Consider the following 11,780-nt stretch of genomic DNA (forward strand, 5'->3'; position numbering starts at 1 on the left):
GTTCCCCTAAGTGCCACACAGTTCATACAAGGGGCATCTTTTTCTGCATCAGCAAACTCCTTCCTTGAAATCTGCAAATCTGCTTCCTAAAGTCTCACATTCTCGGAGCAGGGGGTGGGGTGGGGGAAGGGGAGGGGAGAGAGAGAGAGAGAGAGAGAGAGAGAGAGAGNACAGCCCAGGCATAGGTGGCTGATGCAGTTCCCCTAAGTGCCACACAGTTCATACAAGGGGCATCTTTTTCTGCATCAGAAAAATAAAGTGGAAAAAGGTTGTGGGATGCATTCAATAGTCACTCATTCTCGGAACAGGGGGTGGGAGAGAGGGAGGGAGAGAGAGAGAGAGAGAGAGAGAGAGAGAGAGAGAGAGAGAGAGAGAGAGAGAGAGGGCGACCTGTGGTGTGTGCAGCCAGGATAGAACCTTACCTGGACTTTTTCTGGCACAGAAAGAGAGTCCAGCTCTAGCTCATCTTCATCATCATCATCTCCTCATCATCATCTATGCCCCGGCAATGCTTAATCACACATGGGCAGCCCATTTGTGGTGGTTCTCCAGTTGTTGCTATCCCGGGCAGTCCTAGATGCTTGTGTTATTGTCATACCCAAGATTCCACAGTCTTCCTTTATGCTGTCTGTCCAGCGTCTCCTGGTAGATGCCTCCTCGATGGCGAGACTGGAAACAACCAGCTAGGTCCCCTGAAAACCTGGGGAATTTAGTACATGCGTGGAAAGAGGTCCAGCTGGCTGGCTAAAGGCTACCACGTGAAGGAGACCTGGTTAGTCATCCTCGTCAACTCAGACTATGAAACCCAATATGAACTCACAGCTCCAGCTGCCTTCTTCAAACTCCAAGTTTAGTTAATAAAAACATGGCAACCCTGGCTTCAGTGTTTGGCACACACACACACACACACACACACACACACACACACACGCATGCACACACACATACACACATGAAAAAAAGAAAAGAAAAGAAAAGAAAAGAAAAGAAAAGAAAAGACAAATGTGATTTGGAGGGAGAACATGGAGATGCTGGAGAGCCGTGAAGCGCTCTGCAGATCCATTTAGACATGGAGTTTATATTACCCTGTTCCGTCTGCTGATGTAACCACTTCAAATTGGAGAGATCCCTTGGAAGGGCCTCCATGGGACAGCTTGGAGGTATCCTTAGTTCCTCAGCAGGCGTCTCTGCTCCTCTCTCTGGGAGGAACGCAGAGCCAGGCGACACCAGCATCGCCGTGTGCTTAGTGCCGACACAGCTTAAGCTATTTTCTCTTGCACCCAATCTCTAAGTCGTCGGTGTCTCTGGGCAAGCCATGGCTGTGGCAGAAGCTGTTAATAATAGATACCAGCAGCGGTCTGGTAACGAATTGCTGGGGATGGTCATTAGCATTTTAATTTAGCCACTTCTTCCCATTCACCTCTGGAGACCTGAGTTCGAATCTGAAATTGAGGTCGCCAGTGGAGGTTTGCCCAAGTCCTCCTAATCTCTCCCTCGGGTGTTTGTCTTTGTCACACCAATTGCTACAGCCCAGGGCTGAATTTGGCCTGAGGGGGGCACTGTCACTCCAGGCTGTGGAGAAGCAGCCTCCGGCATTCAGGGAGTTGGTGGGGCTGAAGAAACTGCTGGGTGGGGCTGCCGCGTGCAAGTAGCAGGGATGGGGCCTGGAGCCATGGAGGAGGTGGCATGGTCAGGACTGGGAGAGAAAGGAGCATGGACGGTCTGCAGTGAGCAGGGAGGGAGGAGGGTCAGAGCACACTGCCCTCTGTCCCTCCCCCCATCCCTCCCTTTCTTCTTCACAAGCACCAAGTTTCTTGATGTTTCTTCCAGTCCAGATTTACGGCTTAAGTAACGTCACATAAAACTTAAGAACACGGGCCAGCGAGATGGCTCTGTGGGTAAAGGTGCTTGCCACCAAGCCTGATGACCTTAGTTCAATCCCTGGAAACTACAGGGAGGAAGGAGAGAACAGACTCTTGTCAGCTCTGCCTCCCATTCCACCCCCAAATAAGTAAATAAATGTAAAATAATCAACTTAGAAACATTAGCAACAGTGAAAGTTCTGTTAGTACAGGAGACTGAGGAGCGTGGCAAGGTTTGGGGGGGCGGCGAGGCTTTGGGGTGTGGCGAGGCAGAAGTTCCCCTGCATTATTGTGTGGGTGAGAGAGGACACGGCAGAGCCCCTTTGCCTGGTCCCACACCTCACTGAACCCTGAAGATAGAGCCAGCAGATAGAGGCCACACCAAAGATAAATCTCAATTTAGGGAGTCCCAAGGCCCACAATGAAAAACGGCCAGCTGTTTTCCTTCCGTGTCAGTGGCAAGTTCAGGCTCCCAGGGCTTCAGGGCCAGACAGAGCATCAAAGGGAGCATGTGTGGACGGAGAAGGTAGTTGCTTGGGCTCTGAAAGACCATGGTGATGTCGACGGTACCAGCTCTGCCTGGTTCTGAAGACTCAAAGCAGAGGGGACCAAATCCCAGTGATGCTTCTAGGCCTGGCATGTGGGGCTTGTCAGTGGTTGACCCAAAGCTGGTAATGTGTTGTCTTCTTATCTTCCTGGTGCCACCTTTATCACTTGGGCTGTGGCTGAGCACTGACGTTGTGGAGAAGAAAGGGCGCGCGTGAGCTCCACCGTGGGGAGGGAGGGAGTATGGCTGGCTCTCAGGCTTGTCGCATCACCTGGTGGTTGCTCTCTTTTTCGGCTTGCTGCATTGTTCCTTAGTTTTGTCAAGGCTAGCTGTCTCAGGTCACAGGTCGGTTCCCAAAAGCTGTCTTAGTGACTCCCCAGGTCCCAAGGGTGAGGTTTCTGTTCCCTCAGCCCCACGGCTGCCTAGAGTTGCCAGGCAGGAAAGGCTGTCTCGGCAGTGCATACGCGGGTTCTGTTGATGTTAGGGCATGAACTTGGCCTCTGGGCAGGGGTGCAGCTCCCAACTTTGCCACCTGTGCCGTGATCTTTGCCCCTGAAATCCTGTTTCCCCATATGGAACAGCAAAGGTGCTCAGGAACATGGCTGACCCTCAGCAAACGCAGCAACGGCAACCATCACATCCGTTTGTGCTGAGGATTGCCGGGATGGCAGTGTGGTTACAAGCTTGACTTCTCCGTGGGGGACATCTGAATCAAACCTCTGCAGCTATCTCTTGCCCAGTACGGCCTCTCTGAACCTTATGAGACGGACAGAGAACTGCACACAGCCCCCTGCGGCTGGGTGAGTGCTGGTCCCACTAACTCATCCAAGCAAATGTGCACCACAGCGTGCTTAGTGCATGTGTGACTGCCACACCTCATCTGGGAGAGCTCCCTGCTTGGGTCCAGCGCTAGGGACGACCCTTGGCCTTCAGCTCCTCTCCTTTGCACTCCAGGGTAAGTGCTGCTGAGCCCTCAGAGGGGAGCAGGCTGAGGACGATTGAAGCTAAGGGACGGACTGAGCAGAGTTGCCAGATCAAACTGAAGGACAGGCAGGGGTGACTTGAGAGTCCTTCCTTGTGCACAGCCGAGGGCCCCATAGCTATTGGTCAATGCGCATTGACTTGCGCCCTCTCCTCTGTAACTTTAAGGGGGGTCTTTGCTGCATAAAGAAGTGTTACCATGGCAACCTCCCGGTTTCACAAAACGGTCTTTCCACCCAGAACCAATGTCTTCCCTCCCTGTCTCTAAGAGAGGCTTCTGGGTGGGACATGGGTTGCTCTAAGCCTCAGGACTCTGGACAGAAGCCCAGAGTTCAGGCAGGCTTTGCTCCAAACACTCAGGCTTGGTGCCAGGCTGTGAAGTACCCAGTTGGGCAGCAGTTTATGTGTGGGTAACCTCTATTTCTTGTGTGTCTGTGGCACCCAGTAATGCACCAGGTGCTGGCTGGGACCTCCCCAGTATTGAGGACAAACAGAACCCTGCCTTCAGGCGGTAGAATTCTTGGCAGCTTCTTTTCAACTAAAGGGGGAAAAAATGTAAGACATCTTTGACCAAGGTTAATAGCTGTGAAGAAAATGAAATGGAACCACGTGGCAGACAGACAGCAGTGAGGGCCAGGGAAGCCATCCCTGCCCCTGGAGCCAGGCCTAAGCGTGGAAGGGAAGGCAGCCTGCAGAGCCCTGGGCACTGTGAGTGCAAAGGTCCTGAGACAGGTGTGAGCTTGACTGTGTAAGGATCAGGAAGAGGCTAGAGGCCCGGAGTGTGGTGGCCAAGGGCACTGAAGGCATACGGAGAGGGCGTTGTAAGCAGGGCCAGAAGTGGGGGCTTCATAGTAACTGTAATAAGCAGGGTAGAGATGTGTGTGACATAGAATTTTAAAGTTCTTTGGTGTACTTGGGGGACATGCTGGTCTCCTTATCTTCTGGTGTTACTTGGTCTTGTGCCACAAGTATTGAATAAACCGCTCATCTGACTTAGGAGTGTACCCACATCTTCCAGAACAGGTCCCGGTGCCTACCATGTGGCCCGGCGATTGTTCTCACTGCTACCCAGTGTTGCTCTCTCCTCTCCATGACTTTGACATCCTGGTTATTGACAGAGAAGCCTCCTCCTTCAGCCCCCCACTGGTGACCCCAAAGCTAACTAAAGCTCTTTCTGATGAATGGACAGGATTGTCCCCGTGAATCTTCAGCCAGCCCAGTCCCGGGCACTCCATCGCTCATAACTCTGCTGAGAGTGCTGAGTGACACCCGCGACAGCCGGATAGAGGATGAAATAAGAGGCCTATGATAAGTGGGATTGATGGCTGTCCTTGCTCATGATGGGCAGAGGGAAGGGCAGGGGTGGGCTCAGGGTGAGTTATTGCCTCCTTCGGGGTGTGTGGAGCTCTGGCTGGCTCCAGCCCATGTACCCAACAGGCGTCCATCAATCCCCAGGCCTTCAAGAATCTCGTACCTGAGACTGTTGCCCCCAGAGCTTGAGAGAAACCAAATACTTTTCTCAGGCTACACAGTGAATCCTGGGATAGTGGGAGCACACAGGCCCCATGGTGGGGACGGGTGTTTCCCCTGTGTGCTGTGGGAGACACACGGGATTCTCCTTTACACATGACGGAGAGTGAAGTCAGAAGTCTGTGCCCAAATGTCCTTGACTGGCTGAGGTAGCTGAATCGTCGGGGGATGTCTCTTCCTTCACACGTGGCTTGGTCTACACTCCGGTGATGAGTGCAGTCTTTGTTTACTGGACACACACTGGAGCAGGCTCTGTCCTCTGTAGGATCTTCCCTTGTAACACGATGGCTGCCAGAGCCTTCGAAAGCTACCTACTTGTGCCCAGTGGGGAAAAAAGTTCTCAAAGCAGAATTAAAACTGCAGCATGGACTCTCACTGGGTCATGTGGTTCTGTGTTAATTAACCTATCACTGTGCAAGGGAAGATGGGAAATCCTGGCTGGCTAACTCTGAAGTTACATCCTACCCAGCTGCATGGCTGGGAAGCTTGGGGTTCTCCAGGGAAGAAGGGGGAGAGGTAACGCGCGCACACCTTATCCTTTCTTCCCATTGCCCTTTTCCCTTGTCACCGCCTGCAGGCCCTATGGACATTTGAGGTCTGCTGTTGCATACAAAACTGTGTGGCTGTCAGGATGCTGGCTGCAGGCGACAGAAACTCAATTAGAATTGGCAAGAGCCAAAGGCAGCTGTCTCATGATAGTAAAAGCCACTGATCTTGCTGTAGTGTTGGGACTGAGTGGTTCCAGGGCCTTGGAAGGCAGTTCAGATCAGATCTCTCTCCGTTCATGTTCTGGGTTTCTTGGTCAATTTCTGGAGGGATGGGATTGGTACAGGTTGGCTAGACCTGGGTCTTCAGTGTGTTCTCACCGCTGAGGGACTGAGAAGAGGACAGAAGGGACCTTGAAAGGAAAAGATGGCCTGGAGATTGGGCGAACAGAGAGGACAGCCTGGAGTGGCCCTGACCCCAGCTGAATTCCAGCACTGCATTGATCCATTGCTCTCCACAGATCCTTCCCCTGTAAGCACAGAACTGGGGCCATTTCCCTTCGCTCGGGGTTAATACGTGCCTGATAAATACCGCCAAGCTAACGCTGAGCATGGTCTGACGTGGAGTCACTGTCTACTCCAGATTCTGGGTTCAGGCCTGCTCGAGAATTATACTCAAACAAGCAAGGGGTGGAACGGAGGCCCGGAGCTGTGAAGCTGTTTGCCCAGGTTGCTCAGCTAGTGAGTGATGGAGTTTGGCACGCACACATCCCTCTGCCTGGCTCTGGAATCTCTCCCTGAATTCCCTTTCCCAACAGGACGCTGCCTCCCAAAGAGAACTCCAGGGAAACAGTAATACATCGCTAAACGGTGGGAATCCGTTCTGAGAGTGTATGTTGTCGTAGGGTGAACATCAGAATACATTACATGGACTGAGGCTTCCATGCTGTCAGAAGGCCACACGATCTTATGGGATTGCCACTGTGTGTGGCCCGTAGCCAGGGGAAGACTGGAGTGTAGTGAGACCGCACATGACTGCCTCATGCCGGTTCTATCTGGCTGGGTCTCTTCTCTTCTGACAGGCAGCTGTTGCTCTGTTGCAGAGCACTTGTCTTGCAGATGTGAGCCCTGGGTTCAATCCCCAGCACCAGAAAAACCACAAAATAAAATGGAAGAGCATACTCTTACAAGGTTTCTCTGTAGCCCTGGTTGTCCTGGATCTCGCTCTGTAGACCAGCCTGGCCTCGAACTTACAGAGATCCACCTGCCTCTGCCTCCTGAGTGCTGGGATTAAAGGTGTGCGCCACCACTGCCCAGTGAAGAGTATACTTTTATACTAGGTATTTTAACTCATGCCTTTAGTTTCATCACTCCAAATGCTGAGGCAGGAGGATTGGTTCCAAGGCATACATAGTGAGTTTCAGGAAGCCAGAGGGAGAGAGCTACATGGGGAGGGAAAAACCTCACTTGTGCTTTTTCTGAGACAACGGCTGTGTCCCTTGTGATGTGCCTGCACCAAGCTGGGCCTGGTACCTTGTGTGCTTTAAGAAACTTCCTGCTCTCGGTTTCCTAACTGACTGTCCTTTCTTCCTAGAGCGTTCGCCTTGGCAGTCTTTCTTGGCTCCTTTGGCCATTCACATCTTAGCCCAAAGTTGGCTCCTTTGTCCTAGAAACTCAGCACACACACACACACACACAAGCATACAAGACAGACATACAGACACACACAAACATACACACACAGACAAACACAGACACAGACACACACACACAGACAAACACATACAGACACAGACACAGACACATACACACACAGACAGTAAGCAGGTACTGAATGGACTCGGTGGGTTATATTTGCCTGTTGATTCCTGTGTATACATACATAACAATGGTGGTTAAAGAGGAGGAGTATGGGAGGAAGGAGAGTGGACCTGGAGGAGGAGAGGGGAGAAATTATATGATTATATTTTAATTAAATTACAAAAACAAGCAATAAATAAGTGAGAAAACAGGAACAAAGGGGCCTTCCCCGGAAGAGCCCCCAACACCAACACCATCCTGTGCTCCAGAACCCCTCCTGGAAAGTCCCTGCTGGCAAACTCCATCTCATCGGGGTTAAGTTCAGGGAAGCAGGGTTCCTCTCGGCTCTGAAGACACAAGAGACCCACAGTCTGATGTTGGTGCCAGCAGGGAGGCACTCAAGAACACAGGAAAATGGAAAGTTGGAAACCTTTTGCAGACTCACGGTGCTGCTCCCCGTTTCTGAGCCTACGCACTCCCTGGGATGAGACTTCCGGCTTGTTTGCTGCACGCTGGTTATGAGTGAAGTGACTGGGGGCTGGGGTCCTGGGGAAGCCACACCTTACAGATTCTGTATGACTGATGGATTAATGAGGACTATTGAGATTATGATGAGTTAAAATGATCGTGGAATCTCTTTAGCCTCCTCAATAGCCACTCTTACATCCCATGCCTTTGGAATATAGTAACTTTATAGACCACTGGCTTCTACCAACCCCACAACTAAGAATGTTGCCAGATAATGTCTGAGGCCTATGGCAGAGGTTTCCCAGCGAGACTGAGACAACCTGCCTGCTGTTGCCACCAGTATGTTAGAGATGTCTTGACTTATGAGTTTCTTTGGTTTTGTACTTGTAAAAACTTCATGCAACTGGCAGCACCTTGGCTCATGGTATTCAGGGCATCCCAAATCTGTGCTCCTAGCCATGTTCATTGTATTGGTTCTAGAATAAATGAGTTCTCACTCCCTTCCAGACAGGAGCTGCTGCTGTGTAGATATAACAGAGACATGAGGCAGTTTGCAATGAGGGCTGACCTGCCGCTGGCGTGGCAGAAATGTTCCACGGGATCCCAGAGGTCATTTTCTGTCCTCTGGATTCTGTATGGCCATCGTGGCCTAGGAATTGCAGACACACACTGCAGAGCTCAGTGCCTGGGCACAGCAGGGAGGGTAGAGTAAGAATGGGGGGTGGGGGCTGGGCATCTCACATCTCCCCAGATCTTGGGAGAGAGTACACAGATATCTCCAAGTCCTTTAGGGCCTGGTTCTGCTAGTTGCTGCCTGCTGGGAGTGGTCCTTGCCCAGAACCAGCCCCAGCATCATCGCTGGCCTTTCCTGGGTACTCCCAGCCTTTCTTTCCCGTCCTGCTATGTGTATTGCCTCCACACCTACATCACTAGTTCTGGGAATGCAAGTTTCTCCCCCATGTGTCTTCTCCCATCCCAAGTAAGAGACACATGGCCAGCATACCCAGCTGGACACTAACCTGAGGGGGGGCTAGGAGGTGTCCATCAGTCCCCACTTCTTTCTTCACTGAAAGGAGGCAGGGCAAAGCTGGAGCATGGTACCGCAGCCAGTTCCTCCAAGGGGCAGGCTGGATAAGAGTGATGCTCCTGGAACAGGACCCAGGTGTTACAGAGGCCTTCCAAACCCATCAACAGGCTGAGTCAGCTCCTGCGCCCTGGGCAGCAAGCCCCTGGCCTCGCTGCTCTGCTTCTGGACCCGGGATCCTACTAAACCCCTCCTCTGTCCAGGACACACGCCTTGCCATTTAGATCCCAGCTAAGATACTGTTGAAGCATGCGTACAGATCTTCTGGAAGGGTCAAAGGAGATGAATGGACAGGCTAGAAAGTCCAAGATTCGGATAGGTCCATGTGGGTCTGGGCAGAAGCGTTTCCCAGGCTGCAAGGCTCCCTGTTTACCCCACCGGGTGCCCCGTGGTATCTTTCCGCCACCCTGCAGATCTTGTCTGCTTGCCGGCAGCCCCCACTGCACCCGAGTGGACTCTAACAAGGCTCATCACACTTTCTTTCTGGGTATCCGCAGCTCTGAGTACAGGTTCGCACGCAGCAGGAACCCAGGAAGCATTGTATGGATAAATTAGTAAGAGGGGCCCCTCCTAGAGATTAAACAGGCACTCCTTCCACCTGCCAAACTCAAGAGAAAGGGCCTGAATTCAGCATGAAGTAGACCGCTGCTGTATGATAAAATGCCAGAGTTGAAGAGTGTTCCCTGCCCTGGGGCACAGGCCCCGCTAATGAGTCAAAGGAGGCTACTTTAAAGCAGCCCAGGTGTTGCCTCTTTTTTTTTTTTTTTTTTTTTTTTTAAAAAAAAAACAGTCTATAATTGTGCTTCTGATACTTTGCTCTGGCAGCATGGGAGATGTCGGCAAGATTATTATTATTGTTGTTGTTAGCCATTATTTATTATACGATCTGCACAGGATGGGCCTGCTTCTAATCAGTTTTGGTTCCCTGAAGACAGTCTTAGGAGGCGACCGTAAAAGGGAGCACACACCCGCAGTGAGACTTCAGGGGGCCATTAGGCTGGGCAGTACCACGTTCCACACACCTGGAGCACAGAGCAGTCCTTGGCTAACAAAATCATAGAGCATGGGAGAACTAAACGCCTCAGAGAATTTTCCTAAGTAAGCCTTCTGGTCTCTCAGTGCTTTACAAACATCCTGTTCTAAGTGTCCTCCTCAGCATCTACCTCACAAGCAGGGCCACAAGGTCACGATGCTGTCCTAGAAGTAAGGAGCGGAGAAAGGAAAGGACAGACAGGACTGAGGCAATGGGAAGGGAGCTATGACCCACCAGTCGGAAAGTCTCATCTACCAACCTCTCTACCCTCTCCCATACCCCAGAAGGACCATAGTTCCAGACAGCTCCCATCCACTTCCACTGGCCCAGGGCTGGGAGGGGGCTTTCCACAGGAAAGGCACATTTCCTGCCTAATGGGAGGTGGCTGGCTTGGTAATGAGCATTCCCGCTAATTAGGAGAAATGATTTAACACCAGGAGAAGCCTGGGAAACTATCTCCTAAATAGAAAATTCTGACCCACCCCCAGCAGGCACCAGCTTGGAGAGCCATTTTAACTCCTTGGGTTTGGATCCATCTATCCTGGGAGGGAGCGAGAACACCAGCGGCTGCCTCCTTGCAGCAGAAGGTGGCAAGGCAGGCGCAAAGGGAAGGAAGCTGCCACACTCAGGGCCCCTGCTCCTAGCAATGAACTGGGGGCACGGTTAGGAAGAGCCCAGGGTAGACCTCTGCCAACTACCCGGTCCAGCTGGATCCTCGGCTCCTGGCCTTCCTGGCTTCAGGGACTAGATGAACAGTGTGAGTGGGTTCTACTTATGAAGCATCTCCTATGTACCAGGCATCATAGCTCCAGGGCCTGTGGCTAAGCACATGGTCAGAGTACCTATTCAGGGGCCCAGAGAGGGTGGGAAGAGGGCACCAGATAGGTGGGCAAGTACGTGATCAAGGGAACATCAGGCTGTTGCCAACTGACATGCAGAATGAGAAGCAGAGGATCCAAGGAGCTGGAGAATATCTCCGTCAGGACAGAACATGCCGACCAGAGGGAACAGCAAGGAACAGGGTCTGAGGTGGAAACCATGATGGGATATTGTGGGGAGGGGCTGGGAAGGTAGAACAGACAGAGAAAGAGAATAAACGGGCCCGAAAGGACTCTGGATTTCTTTCTGAATTGACCTGGAAGTCATTGGAAGGCTCTAAAATGGAGACTGGGATTTGGGGTCCAATTTACATTAGAAAAAAAAAATCACCAGAATGCTCTTTTGGGTGGAGAAAATGGGTAGGAAGTGACAGAAAGTTCTGCGTGTGGTGAAGTGAGAAGACAGGGCGGGGGAGCTGCGTGGAGGTGGTGGAGCCTAGGATTGGGTTTTGGTGGTGGTGGTGGTGGTGGGCAGCCTGGGCTGAGAGACTGCCCTTCCTGGCTAGGCATATCCTGGGAGAAAGGTTGCCCTTAGAGGGGGCGGGGCTGGGAGCCAGGCTGTCTTTGGGCTTCAGGAGAGGGTGCCCACTTGTCTTTTTTTAAAACTTAGCACTCACTTCATAGACCAGCCTGGCCTTGAACTCACAGAGATTTGCCTGCCTTTGCCTCCTGAGGGCTGAGATAAAAGGCACGGGCCACCATGCTTGGTTGAGCCTTTCAGTTCTTGAAGCTAGGTCTCCTACTATTTCCCAGGCTGGCCTGGCATTTGCTGTATATCCCAGGATGTCCTCATCACCCCTTTCTGCCTGGTGCAGAGATTACCAGTATAAGCCGGTTTCCCTTGTTTTCGGTAGACTGGCCCCTTCAGGGCACCCTCAGTTATTCTGAGAACACTGAGTTTGCAAATCCCACCTCTGGAGGCAGAGTTCTGAATATAGAGAAACCACAGCCTGGAAGTTCCGGGTGCCAAATTGGAATTCTGACGTTTAAGCCTGGAAACCATGTAGTTTACTCTGCTACTCTCCATGTAGCTGAGCCAGGGAAGGAAGCAGAGCCCTTTCCCTAGTTCTCCCCTGCCCAGTGTGCCTCTTCCCGCACTCTGAAACCCAGGA

Source organism: Alexandromys fortis, unplaced genomic scaffold, assembly GCF_014885135.2.
Source record: "Alexandromys fortis isolate MF-2015 unplaced genomic scaffold, M_Fortis_MF-2015_v1.1 scaffold_1, whole genome shotgun sequence".
NCBI lineage: Eukaryota > Metazoa > Chordata > Mammalia > Rodentia > Cricetidae > Alexandromys > Alexandromys fortis.